The sequence below is a fragment of the Ambystoma mexicanum genome, chromosome 12 (assembly GCF_040938575.1).
Source record: "Ambystoma mexicanum isolate Mex_15411 chromosome 12, UKY_AmexF1_1, whole genome shotgun sequence".
Lineage (NCBI taxonomy): Eukaryota > Metazoa > Chordata > Amphibia > Caudata > Ambystomatidae > Ambystoma > Ambystoma mexicanum.
Window position 1 is genome coordinate 449,132,610 of NC_090936.1, and position 16,460 is coordinate 449,149,069.

Below are 16,460 nucleotides of genomic sequence, written 5' to 3' on the forward strand. Positions count from 1 at the left end.
AAGACACCTTGAAGAAAACCCTGAAGAAAGATGAGACAGTTTTGAATCTACCTGACATTCAACTCTGTGGTTATGGGGAGTCCCCAATTGAAATTCTGGGTCAATTCTCTGCAAGAGTGGTATACAAAGGGAAAGAATGCAAGGCGAATATTCTAGTTGCGAAGAAGGGTGCCTCCCTATTAGGTTGGGAGGAACAAAGGAATCTGAGAGTCAGGGTGCAGGCCGGTGCTCTTGAACCCGTCACCATTGCTGAGGTTGATGATGTATGGTCCAAGGAGTTTCCAGAGGTTTTCTCTGAAAACTTGGGCAGGCTCAGACATTTTGAGCATCACATAAAACTGAAGAAGGATGCTCAGCCTATTGTTCATAAAGTGAGGCATGTGCCGTTAAATATGAGAGCACAGCTCCGCAGTGAACTGGATGATCTGGTCTGTAAAGGTGTGATTGAGCCTGTGGCGGCCACGTGTGGTTGTCACCTATAGTACTTGTGGCTAAAAACAATGGGAAATTGAGGTTGTGTGTAGACCTACGTAGTCTCAATCATAATATATTAGTAGAAAGGCATCCTTTGCCCAATATTTCAGGAACACTCTCCACTCTTGGTGAGCCCAAAGTGTTTTTGGTCATCGACCTTTCTGCTGCCTATCACCAAGTTCCCCTCTCTAGAGAGTCACAACACCGGACCACCTTCATCAAACCTGAGGGCACGTTCAAATACAATAGCATGCCGTTTGGGTTAGCTTCAGCTGCGTCTGTGTTCCAAAGGGTGATGGAGGAAGTGTTGAAGGGTTTCAAAAATGTAACAGTGTTTCAAGATGACATTTTGGTATTTGCGAGTGATGAGGCCGAGCATGACAAGGTACTGAGAGCTGTCTTAAGCAAACTGAGAGAAGCGGGGTTGACAGTTCAGAGGAACAAATGTAGGATAGCTGTTAAGGAAGTGGAGTACCTGGGCCATAGGATCTCTAAAGAAGGCATTTCTCCCAAGTGGAAAGTATTAGTAATGCTCCCCAGCCCCAAGACAAGGACCAATTGCGTTCTTTCATGGGACTAGCGGAGTATTACCATACATTTGTGGGGGGCTTTGCAACCATATCATCCCCTTTGAGAGATTTGTTAAAGAAGGGGTGAAGTATGAGTGGTCCAAAGAGTGTCAGGAGGCATTTCTACAGATCAAGGAAGGGATTGTCAAGGCACCGTCATTAGGAGGGTTTATATCAGGCAGGAAGACTTTACTTTCAGTTGATGCAAGTACCCTAGGATTAGGGGCTGCCTTGACTCAGTTTGATTCAGGTAAAGTTGAACATGTCATTGCATTTGCGTCAAGGCCACTTAGAGGGGCAGAAAGGAATTATTCTGTCATTGAAAGAGAGGCTTTGGCCGTTTTATGGGCCATTTCACACTTTAAATTCTTTCTATGGGGTCGATCTTTTCTTGTCAGAGCTGACCACAAGCCCTTAGTTCAACTGATGAACAGTTCTGAGTGGGCCAAAGGATCTCCTAGGATTTCAAGGTGGATGGTGGAACTTATGGGCTATAACTTCAGAGTGTGCTACATTCCAGGAAAAGAGAATGTGGTGGCAGATTGCCTGTCCAGGTTGCCTGTGGGAGATGGTGAGAGTGGTGAGATGCCTGAATATCAAAATGTTAGTATCTCAGAGATTGAGTACGATGCCATTGATAAAGAGAAATGGCTAAGTGCTGATGAGGAGGACTCGGTATTGAAACAGGTCAAGGTGTGGACTAGAGAAGGATGGCCTCACAGGAATGTGGTTGGAAGGGAGTTTGAAAGATATTTTGGGGTGAAAGATGAGCTAAGTCTGTCATAGGATAGGTACAAACTCAGGAAAGGAAGCAGGATAGTACCCCCCAGCGGGGTTAGATCTCATTTAGTGAACATAGCACATCAGGGACATCTAGGCATGGGGGGAACGAAGAGGTACTTACGACAATCATTTTGGTGGCCGGGGATTGATAGCGATGCTGAAAAGTGTGTCAGAGGTTGTAGAGAGTGTGAGAGAAGCGACAAGACCCAGATTGTTAGGGAAGTGCCAATCACTCCAGTCAAAGTGCCTAGTGAACCCTGGCAAAAGGTTGCCATTGATTTGATAGGGCCATTACAGAATCTTGGTGATGATTATAAATATATTGTAGTGGTAGTAGATTATCATTCCAAATGGATTGATTGGGAGGCTTTGCGTGAGGCAACCACTGCTGAAATGGTGTTATTTTTCGAAGAAGTGTTTCACAGAGAGGGCTTCCCTGCAGATTTGGTCACTGATAATGGAGTGCAATTTTGTTGTTCTGAGAGAATGCTTGCCTTTTTGAAGAGATTTTGCATTAAGCACATTAAAACAGCTTTGCATCACCCCAGGGCTAATGGCCTTATGGCGAGAGCCAATAGGTTTGTGAAAGGTGGTTTACACCTTGCTATGGCCTCAGGTTTGAAAGGTTTGAAATGGTCATGTATTTTGAGAGCAATGATATGGAACTGTTGCACTACGCCACACTCAGTTACAAAGATTTCTCCATTCATGTCTTTGAAAGGAAGACAGCCTGGCACAAAGCTTTGTCCAGGTTGGCTGGACTTAGCAAAAAGTGCCAACATAGACCGTGAAAGGATTATGATGCTTATCTAGGAAGCACAAGATGTGTGCAAAGAGAGGTTTGATGAAGACAAGAAGACCAAGGTTAACAACTGGAAAGTGGGGGATCTGGTGCTCATTAAAAATCCTAGACTTGTTCCCAAGTGTGTGGAAAGCAGATATATTGGTCCTAAAAAAATATCTGCTGTAAGGGGCAATGTGGTTATTATGGAAGGAGGAGAGTGTTGGTCGATGTCCAAAATAGTCAAATGTCCAGTTGGTGTTGAAGAGAATGTAAATCTTAAGTGTAATGAAGCTAATTACAATCTTGCAGGGTTTGGTGATAAGGGAAGCAACCAGTTTTCAAATGAAGACTCTGATGATGATAATCAAACAAAATTTGGAACAGAAACAAGGTCAGGAAGAGTTAAGAATAAACCCAATTGGTTTAAAGACTACTATGTAAAGTAAATCTGTTTCAATTGTAAGGGATGAGATGTGTTGTGATGGGCAAAGTGCACAGCACTGTTATGTATTCGTATATGCTTGTTAAGGGTTCATTCGGTTAAACTGGGATGCGTGCATTCTTACAGATCAGCTCCACTATGAGCTCAGAGGGTTCTGAGAATGTTCTTGTATGTGCCTGACTTATGTTGTTTTCTGAGTCAGCTGGGGCTGCTGCTCGGAAAAGTGCCTGCTGTCGTGTTTATCTTAATCAATAAACTCCCGTTGGAGTCCTGTTTGCCTGGAGTCCTTATTTTACAGGAAGTGCTAGATTTTACCAGAAGCAAGGGTGACTTTTTGCAGGGAGTTGAGAGATACCAGCAGAATCATACGGTTTCCCGATTGTTGGCTACGGATGTTACTGATACATTGAACACCGGTGGATGGATTTTGAGATCAGAATACTCTGCCAATATATCCTCCACCCTCTCCAGAGTGACGGATTAATGTAAACTAACAAGGGCACGCTATCTGTGAACTGTGGCTTTTAACTGGATCTATACAAATCCGTGTGACTAAGGACAATTGGTTTTGTGAACCAATAAACTGTTCTGCTGTACTGATGAATTGGGCATTTCGGTATGGCTGGGACGTTTCTTCTTCTATGATGTGTCCTGGGGCAGTGCAGACATTTTGTGCATCTTCCCGCTGCGTCTAGAGAAGTTTGACCTATGATGACAGGTTGGTTTGTTGGGTCTACCAAGGAGCCTTTGCTCATGCTCATCCGGTAAGTGCACAGCACTGGTGTAGGCAAACTCGTGTAATGCAGGGGAGGATGGCTAGGTATCATGGCGGGGCTAATCTCTACCGTGGCCCCCCAAACACAGGAATACATCCTACACATTGTTCCACACATAATGAGATAAGACCGAGACCTTTTTCTGATTGTTTTATATTTTATTTGAAAAACACATGGTCACTTTCTTGGAGTCATAACGGGCGGTCATAGCGCTGCTCAGGCCACAAGTATGCCTGGCCCAAAAATCCTTTTCTGCGTGGCTCTGCCAATCCCGTGTTACATAAGTCCACTTTTAAAGCTGGTGAGCGTCCTCGCTTCGGTTTCTGCTCTTGCGTGAACGGCCCACCCTGGTATACGACTGCCAGTTCATTCACTCCCATTTCATTTCAATGGAGCGAACAAGGCCGCTGCATCAGTTGTTGAGGACTCCCAACCGTCCCTAATGGTATCAGTGCCCATCTCACTCCATCCTGGCTGATGCAGCCAGCGGTTATAGCTCGTGGCAAGACCGCAGCATGCCTCCTTTTCTAGGACCGTCCTTGTAACTCTGCCTGCTACAGAAAAACATTATTAGAAACGTTGCCAGAAACACCTAGAAACAAAATAGAGTGTGTTATCAACCCTTGAAACTGTATCAGAAACTTTGCCAAAAACACTGAGAAACAAAATAGAATTAGTCACTAACCCTTGTTAAAACTTTCACATTCTACATATTTTATGCAATGTCAGTTTGGGTGGGAGGGAGGCTGCTGGTGCCTGGGCTGGAAAGAGAACTGGCCCTCTCAGCCCAGGAATTTGAAGTGCCTCCCCAGGCCTGGCTGTTTCTGGATGGGCCCTGGGGGGCACGCTCTTTCCGGCCCCCTCTGGTGAGGGGAGGCGAGCCTAACGCAGGAGGGCCACATATGCGGCCTTCTATGCCAGCTGCCCCTGTAGCGCCCCCTGCATGGGCTGGTGCATCTGCTGAATTCAATGGTGTGAGGTGGTGGCTGTGAACATCTGTTCCCACTGTTATCCTGCAGCAGGTGTGTGGGTAGCCAACCACTGTCCGTTCGCCAGGCAAGATTTCCGACTACCAGTAGCATCCTAGCCACTGCACATATATCAACAGGACAGCTGAAACCTATGATTTTTCAAACACTGGGTAATGAACGAGCGTGGATAGAATTGTTTTCGAATCAACAAAAATGGAAATCAGCAGACCTGGCCATTTGTACCATGTTGTTGCTAAATCTTTGAATCTGCAAAGATCATATATATAGTGGCAGGTTTGTGTTGGGATTTAAAAATAATGCTTTATAGGAGTATCGGAAATTAAAAATTTCCCTCCTCCCTCTAGCTTCCTGCAAACGCCAGGAAAACCTCTTGTTCCCTGGTGACAATGGCGAGATTACTTTACAAACTATTTGGTAGCCATTGGAGCTGACAACTTTCCCCCTTCAAGACAAGAGGCAATATTATTCCTTTGTTTGGGAAGGGAAGGCCAATCGATTTTTTCTTCTCTTCCCAAACAACAGAGTAAAGGAACGGAAAATAACAAGCTTGGTAGGAGTGGATGGAGTGGAGTGCTGCAGCAGTCTGTTTACACTGCTTTCTACATTGTGGGTGTTTCTGTGACTCAAAGACTCAACCTCCCCGTGGAGCGGCGCGGAGTCGGCGTTGAGTCGTAGGAGTCTCAGGAAGTCCGAGGAATTCGTGGACTCTGTGGACTCGTGTCTTCCTTTGAGCCACTATGAAGAAGGCTGTCCTACTTTCCAAAACACGGGCGCAGCGAAGGCTCGAAGCTGCGTCACTGGCTGTGCGAACTCATGGAAATGGCTACGTTACTGGCTGCTCAGATACTTCCTGCACTGAGGCGGTTGTGTCGGCTGTCCTGATGTCTCCCACAGCCCCTGCCTCCTCAATAGCAGCACCTGTTCTTTCACAGCAAGTAAGTGCTAATGGGGACGATTGTACTGGGTTTAGCATTAATGAATCATTACCTGCTTCCAAAGCTGCTATCTGCGCAACCTCAGGACAGGATAAACACTATGAACATTTGTTCGCTGTGGCTCCCGACGAGACCTCGACATGTGAATCGGAGATGCCGGTTGCGGCAGAACTCGCAGGTGCGAGTAAGAGCCTTACTTTGGTCTCTTTGGCTCCTACCGACTCTGCCGACCCTATTGGCTGTAACGACACGATGGTGGCGGTCACCTGCTCGCTCGCACCTGCGAGTCCAACTCCGGACACAAGTACAAATAGTGTCCATCAGGGGAATGTGAAAAATGTTTACATGTCAGCAAACTCTGCAGAGCAAAGTGAGTTATGTCGTCAGAAAAGTGACTGTGGTACCCAAAAATGCAATCTTCAGAGCTCGGCTCATGAAACAGTCTTTAGTAAAGAGTTGCCGCAAAGCTGCTTTTTTAGTGCTGTGGACTCAATGGGTACTATTGAAGAGTCCACAATCACAGCCGCATGTTGCCCTGCCTTTAGTGAGGACCTGGATGCTCTGTTTAGTTGCCCTGCAGGAGACACCGCAAGGGAGCGAGTGACTGTGGCAGTCGACCCATGTCTGCAATCTTCAAGGAACACCTATCCGGCCCTCGCCTCTGCTACAGCATATGGCATTGAGCGCAGAAACTCATTAGAGGTTGTTAATAAACTGCTAGCAGACCTCACTCGCATCAATAAGCAAAGAACCCCTAAAGGGGACACAGGTACGACACTGGCTATACATACAACAGCTGCTCTGGAAAAAGAGTTGCAGCACGACGATCCTGTGTCTCTACTTACGCCGGCAAAGCCGCAAACCACTCGGGCTGGTTGTGAGAACAAGCGCGGGAGACTTGATGAAAGTATCTCGCCTAGCCTCAGATTTTCCCAAAATAAAAAGGCCAAAAGGACCTCGCTTAGCACATTACTTCACTCGACCCCCCCACTGGAGTCTTTGCAAACGGAACAAGACATTTGTGATATGTACTTATCACCTAGCGACGCTTTTGTAGGCCATGCGTCATCTGACTCTTCATTTATGGAGCGACCATATCCGAAGATCAGACGAAAAGAAGTGTGCGTTGTAGAGAATCAGAGTCTATTGCACTGGGAAATGTGCCAAAAACGCAAGACCTGCAGGCCTTGATAATGTCATCTATGAGCATATCCATCGCTCCATTTCTCAAACTGTACGAGAGTCTTAATGACACCATTAAAGACCTGTCAACTGTGGTTTCCACTTTGACAAATAACTCAACGAACATCGAAAAGAAGATGTTGGACTATAAGGCTGTTACGCAAGAGATGAATAAGAAGGTAGACCAGACTGATGCAGCCCTAATGGACCACGTCTTAAATGTTAATACCGATAAAAAAACTCTTGGCTGAGGTTGCTAAGGAAGCCTTGAAACTATATGATAAAAGCAAGGCTTATGGCGCTCAAACACCAATAACAAACTGTATAAAGTGCCAACTTGTGACCTCGTCGAACAAGACTGGGTATCCTTCAAGATCTGATAGTGTGATCCCAATAAGCAATTCTGTGTGTGCAACAGGGTCGCATATCGACAATGTGGAACTCGTAAAAAACACAAACAACCTGCAGATCCTGACAGTGGCTGCCACAAAGGACCGGATGTTTCCTGAAAGGAGCCCTCATGTTGAGCTTAGCCTTTCCTCTTCAGACGTATTCAAAGACAGTTGCCCGCTTACTGCAAAGGCTCAAACTTTCATAAGAAGCGAGCCAATCAAAACCATTAGTGGCTTTGCTAAAGCTGTAAAAGAGGCCCAAGATGTCGGCAACCTAGCTTTACAGAATCCGCAAAGGCCCCCGTCATCAACAGCTGGTATTTTCCAAGAGTCATGCCCACAAGAACTATCACAAGTAACGACAAATGTTGTGGGAAAACCCATGGTCACCTACGACATCTTTAAATCTGTTGTAGACTTACAGAAGATAAGTAAGCCTAACGGACAGGCAACTGGTGCCTCTGGAAAGAAGACAAAAAACTTACCGGCAAGGAAAGCGAGGAGAGGTAACAATAACTCGCGAAAATTCTTGCGGAATATTAAAACTGTGAATGTAACTGTCAATGGTGTGCTACCAAAAACTATTCCACTGGCACGGAAGCAGACGACACAAAGTGCCAAAAAAGTGGCTATGGAACTGGAGGGCTCCTACACTTGCATTAGCGATGTATCTGACACCCTGATGAATGTTTCAATATATGAGGACGACGAGCTGTGCGACCGTGGCACAGGTGCAGCCCAGGCACAGACGACCATTATGTCCACTCATGACCCTTTAGCTGTCAATGTGTTGGTAGTGGATAATTTGGCGTCGGGTGTACTGAAGAAACCAGTTACGAGCCAGCTGCTCGCCCAAAAAGAATGGCCAATAGAAGAGGCCGCTTCCACTACAGTGCCAAAAGTGATTCAATCATCATTACTGCCCCAGCTTGCGAATGACCAGCAGTTGGCTAACCCAGCATCAAGCGCTGCAAAGTTGCCCTCAATGATGCGGCAGCTATCATCAAAGGAGGGGATAAAAGGCACAGTTAACCCTAATACCGTGTCAAGAATATGTCAACTGATCGAACTGCCGACTGGGCCAATCCCAGAAAAAGTGGTCCCGAGACCACGATTTCTAACTTTGGACAACAAAAGAAAACTGCTGGAGGCAAAGGTGAGCACTCTAAGTGCATCGTCGTGCAGCAAGGATGCTACAGTCAATTGGGATGTGCAGGCTACCTTGCCAGTGAAAGGCGAGGCAGCGCCCCTTGGTTTGCCTGCCTTATTAAGTGAAGCTAGAGTGGTCACTAGGTCTCCATCATCCAAATCCCAGTTCAATACGCAACCTGATAGGCGGAAACCGATGAAGATGAATCATCACGTTGCTAACGAGAAAGAGGGACATTTACAGAAGCAAGGTCATCACAGCCTGCATCGGCTCATATTAGAACACATTGAATCCTCAGACGATTTAATTTTAAATCGACACAATGTACTTTGGCTGTGTCACCTGATTCCGAGTTTAAGGGCAATTGAATCAGATGACTTCAGAATTGTAGAATTTTTTGATGAGAAGAAAAATGATGCTGTCATCCTACATCTGCAGTCAAAACTCATTGTAGTTGCACTGCTCGATGCTGGTCCGGTGTTGATGTCATTGGGGTTTGATATAACACGAGCAACCAATGTTCTCGCCTCCATCGGTCTAAAGGCGATCTCGGCATCACATCAGACCTTGCGATAAGTCAAGTCTGGTCTCAGCAGCCTGAACTAAAAACATCTGCTGTATTGACAACACCTTCAGTAAAGCCATCATTACATGTGGCGGAGTTAGCGGAAGAAACTCTGAAGGGGGAGCTGATAAGGATTACAGTTAATGGAGCACGGAGTTGTCGATACGATGGAGACCAATGCGACCAATGCGACCCATGGGGTGACCGATTGGTCCTGGTTGGCAGGTACTCTAAATAAGGTTTCGAATAGTGTTGGTGTGTCGACTGGATTGAATTCAATTTGTTTCTATCCAACATAATGTTTGTAATAAGACACGTTGCTGTATACTGTATCTTCTTGCCATGATTTAATGGGCGCTTAGAGACGGATAGGTTGCATTGATGCTCACTATATAAACACAGAGAGTACTCTGACCTTCTTTGTTAAGTATTCTTGTGTTCTATCCAGGTCAGGTCACAGTATTGAGATATCCCTGGTATCCCCTGTTACTCTTGTTGTTTGATGTTCGAACAATTAATGCCAGGCCTCAGAGAAGCGAAGTTCTTGCCTAATGGCATCCTGGAATACCAGAGGCTTTAACCATCTGTTTAAAACATCATGGGCAATTAACTTGGATCTTCTGTGTCTACAAGAAACATGGTTAAGCACAAGTCCGCTTCTAGAAGGCTTTGAAATAGCATGTAACCCAGCGATACGTCACAGTAAGGGAAGACCGATGGCCGGTTTGTTGACGGCAGTGAGAGGGGCTGCAGGCTTCAGGATCATTGATTCACAGAAACTGTCACCGTTCATCCAGCTATCAACAATCGGTGTAACACAGTCCAATGAAATAAATGGTGGTCGACTATACATCATTAATGTCTGTTGGAATCATCGGGCAAGAAACGCCTGGTCATTTCTAGAAAGAGTGACAGCTGCAATCAATGAACTCCTTGAAAAAGAACATCTGTTAGATTTGATCGTATGCAGCGATTTAAACATCGTTTGTCTGAATGACAAAAGTCATCTGGAACAAAAAGCAGCTCAATGGTGCTTAGAAATGGACATATGTGGTCTGCACATGTTGAACGGCAACACCGTGGGAGATACGCCAGCCCAGCCCACATGGAGAAGAGTGGATCAAACCTCGGTCCTTGACTACATCTTCGTCACAGAAAACCTTCACAAGAGAGTGCAACAACTAAACGTTCTTCAAATGCCCTACAGCGACCACTATATGGTGCAACTCACATTTTACAAACAGGCTGACTGTGCTCAAGTAAATTGGCCTTACGTGGTAAGCACAGGGTCAAGCAGGATTCGTCTAAACCTCCTGGACACGAAAGTAGTGGATATAACAGCAAACCTCACAGAAAACACAGGGTCTAGAATATCAACATCTCTTAGCTCAATTTGAAGAGCGAAGATCCAAATTGAATCAGGTCGAATTACAACCAAAACATAAATTCGACTTGACCGTTCTACAACGAAAAAGAGCGATAACACAAGAACTAAGGAAAATAAAAGGGCCATATAACGAAATCAAATCATGAAACAGACCATAAGGGTGATTAAGCAAAAGTATAAGAACTGGTTTAAGTCACATGCATCCATCATGATGCAAAACAATTCAGAGAAGATGTTGGCAAAAATGGAAGGGAAAAGACTTTTGGAAATTGATAAATAACAGCTTGGCACCACAGTATGCCCTACAAGCCAATGCTGTCACCGAAAAAGCATGGGTAGAGTTTTACTCAGCCCTATTCTGTAAAGATGAACTAACAATTTCTTGTGACCCACCGGCTATAACTAAATGGGACCTGGAATTCGAAAGAGAAGACATCTTACATGTAATTAAAAGTATGCGAGAATCCAGAGCCCCAGGCCCCGATGGTTTAATGAACTATACAATCAAACGTAACCCGGGACTATGGGCAGACTTTTGTGTCACTTTATTCAATCGCATCACCAAGAGCTGCTCTACCCCCACTTCTTGGAAAAGCGCTGTTGTGGTCCCTATCTTTAAAAAGGGGGACCGAACCAACCCTAAAAACTATCGACCCATAGCGCTTCTTGATGTGGTGGGGAAGATCTATGCCACTCTTCTCCAATGTAAAATCCTGAGGTGGGCCAAAGACTCCAATCATATAGACCCGAGACAAGCAGGATTTGTAAGGGGGGTTGGCTGCGGCCTAAATCTGCTCCTACTGAACCTTTAAAAATGGAGGCAATTAAATCTAACTCAAGAATCTATCTGGCTCTGATAGACCTTTCTCAGGCGTTTGATAGAATTAACAGAGAGCTATTGTGGAGAAAGCTAGCCAAGTGGAACTGCCCGCCTAGCCTAATGGGCGCAATTCGGGAATTGCATACGGAAACGTCCATAAGGGTCCGCCTTGACATGAAGGGCACACTGTCAACTAAAATCATGACATTCAATGGCGTGAAGCAGGGCTGTCCATTGGCAGCAACAATATTTAACCTGTTTATATCAGACGTAAAGGATGTATTCTGCGGCAACAACACGTTCCACCCTAAAATGCATGGATCGCCCATTGACTATTTAGTATACGCTGACGACCTGTTCCCAATAGACCAGACACCGATAGGTCTTCAGCGTAAAATTAATCTTATACAAACTTACATAACATCGAATGGGCTGCAAATCAACAGTCACAAATCTGAAATCCTGATTTTGGAGAAACTATCAGGCCCACATAGAAGGGGGCGGAAGTTTAACATGCATATTGGCAAGGAGCCAATTCAGCTTGTAAAATATACAACATACTTGGGCATGAGAAGCAGCGAAAAGTAGGTGTCGGCAGCTGGCGTGTCAGGCCTGCTTGATTAACAACAAATATGGAAAATTCTCTCTAAAACCTATTATCATGTTTTTCCAACAAAATGTTGTGCCTAGCTTAATCAATGGAGGCGAAAATGCATTTGGCTGTTCGAGTGAGTTATGGAACTCACTAGAAAACATCTTCTGGACTCGAGTCCTTCACTTATTGAGGGGTACTGCAACTGTGTGTATACGATATGAACTAGGCCTAACTTCAATACATGCAAGAGTCTCATGGAATCTTTTGAGCCTGTATCACAAAGCGATGTTGGAGACACCAGCACCACAATTTTCAATCTTGCATATGCCTGACTCTGCGAAAGTCAATACCATTCTTTCTAAATGGAATCGGCTTTGTCAAGACTTGTTAGGAGAGTATGACATCACTCCCACAATGTTAATAGAAAATCCAGAGTCAGCCAAGAGGAAAATTTGGTGATTGGATTGGATCAAGAACTGCTATCTAAGAGCCAAATCTAAAATAATGCATGAAGTTCTGTGTGAGGCCAAAGCCTTTAACCAACGTCATGCTTATTTAACTCACCTGCCAAACCAGCATGTAAGAGCGCTTTAGACTAAATGCATTCCGCACAAACGAGCGCATATGTATTTGGCCAAAGTACGCAAACCTTTACCCTATGTGCCGTTTCTGTAATCTTGCCAAAGAAACCTTAAAACATTTGACTATGTCATGCCCGGACTTTGAGAATCAAAGAGGACTTATCTTTGCTCCAGTCATTAACAACTACTGTCCAAGGAGTATGCAAGAGTGGTGGAAAGCTCTTTTTGAAGGATCTAATAGAGCAGTCTTATTTTCTCTGACAAACTTTCTTCAGGTCCTAAAAACTAGGTTGGAAGAACAGGAACTAACTTAAGTGTTAGAGACAAATAATAAGGCCAGAATGTATAAAGGCTTGTTTTTCCGAACTGGAGATGAGACTAAGATATGAGGAGGGAGGGAGGGAAATGACAAGGCTGACTTTATCAACTGTTGTTTCGTCTTGTTTTTCTGTTGTTTTCTGTTGTTTTTTTTTCTTTTTAAAGGTTGAACAAACCAATAAAAAAAAAAGAACGGAAACTGGAGTGGATGAGGACGTGTATGAGCAAGTGTTGCGAATTCTGGACAGTCGCTTCAATCCCTGTGTGAGTGTTTTATATTTTTTGATACAAGTTATATTCAAGAGTTCAGGGAAATAAGGAATCTGTGGATAGCTTTGTGGTAGATCTGATGGACTTGGCTTCCACTTGCCAGTTCAAAGAATGTAAAGAAGAATTAATTTGTGGCAAAGTAATACTGAATACCAATAGCGAAGAGGTCCGATTCCCCTGCTGCAGAGAAAAAATCCTACTTAACATGAAGCCTTAACGATAGCTCGCAGACTGCAACAAACACGTGAATTCCTCAAGAATATCAATGCACAAAATGGAGAGTTTTTGTCAGAAGCATGGACGTCCGTTTCACAAAGAAAAGATTAGCAATTTGTGAAAGTGAATGCTGGGTAACCAGCGTGCCATCGTTGTGGAAGTCGCCGACGTCTGGCCAATTAAAAAAAGGCTTGCAGCAAATATGACATGTAGGTCATGTGGGAAGAGGGGGCATTTTGCAAAAGTCTGTGACAGATAATTGGGAGGAGAAGGCAGGGACGTCATTTCACCAAAATGGCAGGGTAGCAGAAGTGACATCACACGACCATTGACCTCTGATAACATCACAAGAAGTGATGTCATTTAACCACACCCTGAAATGACATCACAGGAACCGACAGAACACAAGCTTTCACCCCTTGACAAAACAGGAAGTGGCATCACATAGCATTGTTCCTAAGTACACTACGAAAAATATGTATCCCTAGAAAATATCCCCACCAAAAATATCGCCGTACATATGGCCGTTTGTCTCGCCATAGGCGATATTTTTTGGGCGGATGAATTGTGGGAGCAGGGGTTGCGGGGGTGTCCCCCGCACATTTTAAAATAATGCGGGGGTGTCCCCCCGCAGGGTCCATGGGTCAATATCGCCGCAAAAATATGGCGATATTTTTGTATCGCCATATTTTTGCTGGGATATTAACACCTGGAACTGAAAAATATGGGTATGATATCACTGTAATTTGAATACATTTCATACAAGAATGGATCACCATATGTATGGCTAATATCAGTCTGTATAGGCCCATATTATCAAATTACTGTGAATACAAGCAAAGCCAAATGATAATGATGTGTTATTATATAGCACTTACACGCATTATATAGAACGAATATACATACAATATCACCTAACCTGTGTTGGTACTCATTTATCAACCTCAGGCGGATGCAAGGCTGAGTTGGCCTTGCCAGGATTCGAGCCTGCAACTAGCCGTCACACACACACATTGCTGCAGCAAGCTCTAACCCCACTGAGCTATCTTACCGGCTATAGCTATCTTACTGGTTATAGTAAAATGAGCATGTCTGAATGTTCTCAAAGTCAGAAAGCAAATTACACTCAGTAGTGTAATACCATTAAACTGGTAATAGATTTAACAGAAGGCCAGTTCATTTGCAGGTGTGGTGCAAAGTTGCCACATGTCAAGCCTGCATGGATCTACTTTTCAGGCTTCAGAGGTTGACCACACACAGCATCCCGTACTCTGGGCACTCGTTACCTCATACATGAAAACAAACATCCTGAACAGCATGCAATGCAGATAGGAAAGATAGACACATTACAACAAGGTTTTAATTGTGGCACAATGAAATCAAGGGTCACTTGATGTGCTATGGTCAAACATTTCCACACTGTACACAAGCTTTTAGGCACAAGGATTTTGTCAAGTGACCTAGGACACTGAGATGGAATGTCTTGTGATGATCATAACAGAGTCGACAGCAGAAAAAAACATGTTATAACTGCAACATGCAAAAAGCAAAATACATAGTCCCAAATGGATGCTTATTCTACTCTAGATGCTTTTTGGAATTTTGTGTCTGCATTGTGACTTTGAGGTCTTTAAGAACACACTAAATCAGTGACTCACCCCCTGAAGTGTGCCTGAAATAAGCCTTTAATGAGTATAGCAATTATTGTATAGAATTCCAGAAAGAGAAATGATTTGATATTCCTATTCTTTCTTATTTACGGTCAGGACTCAAAGTGGTGCACTTGTGGAAGCCCCTGTTTTTTTTAAAAGAAGCCTGAACAAGAAAGTCAGCCACTCCAGAAACAAAGAGCTACATGGTGCTGGGCCCAGCCCCGGAGCTTTCATAAATTATTTTTATTTTTTCCTTCTTTTTTTTAGGGGTAGACCTCAGGGGTCGCTTTTGCGACCCGTGGCAACCTCTAAATGACGTCTGTGGGAGAAGGGAGAGGACGTCTGAAAACTTGAAGATGTAGTTTAGCAAGCGACTAACCAGGGAAGTAAAGTTCCCCATTACGTATTAGTGGTGGATAAGAACCCTTTATATAGTTGATTCAGAATGGAAATTCATGGGATGAAAAATTGACTGGTTTTGGAGGTAATGGTCTAGGTAACCTAGTGCAAATAAAATATCAAAAGTATGTAGTTAAGGGGGTGTCAAGGCATTCTTAACCCTATAGTCAAAATGTAGTCTATAGAGGTTAGAATGAGCTGTGATTAAACATTTGGAAAAGTACGGCCTTCCCCACTTTCAGAGCTTTTATGTAACACCTTCAAATGCCACTGGGTTCGGCCATCACTTTTAATATTAATGCCTATGGGCCTGAGTCAGCAGCTGTGATCTATGGAAGCACAATTGCACTAAGAAATCTGAACACTTCACCCTCCTCCCTTTTAATTCTCAGCTACCTATTAGACATAGGCTAATCTAGATTTATGCAAGTTATTGGTCTTCCATAATTAAATGAATCCTATTTTAAAAGGAATGTGCAGGTTAAATTGTTACTTTTATAGTGTTTGCAGATATTGTTCTCATAAATATAGCTTCACGTCTTGTTGAAATCCCGCTAGTCATATTGACGCTTATTGAATAGCTAGAATCCCTATTTTGGTTGTATAATATATAGCACCTCATAAAACAAGCCTGTTCAGCACAACATGATATTCTGCACCATTTAGGTGGAGTGTTGAGACATGGAATGTTATTTTTAAATGTATATTTGGATGGTGCTTTTCTAAATGCAACTAGACAGTGGCGCTTATAAGTACAAGTTGTATTGATTCATAACAGCTTGTAAAAATCAGTATCTGTTTTTATTGTATATGTTTTATAATCTAATAAAATACATTTTTAAGCACAATAAAGATATTCCCGACATTGGCTCATTTACTGAGAAATGCTATGTGATGTTTAAGTATTTTTGCACACTGCTCTCCTATTTGTAACTAGGAAATATCTCATGTAATATCCATAGGTGATAGGCATAGCAGCTTGTGGGTAGGATTTACACCTAAAAAGAAAAAAGCAACCATTCCAGCATGAAAAAGATATTCCCTACCTTTAAAAGTAGTCGGGTTATTGCAACCTGCTGATATGTTACTAAAGGATGATGAAAGGTGGAATATGAATTGATTGGCCAGATGTACTGTGACTGAGTCGGTTAAGAATGCTTACACACCTAAAATAAAAA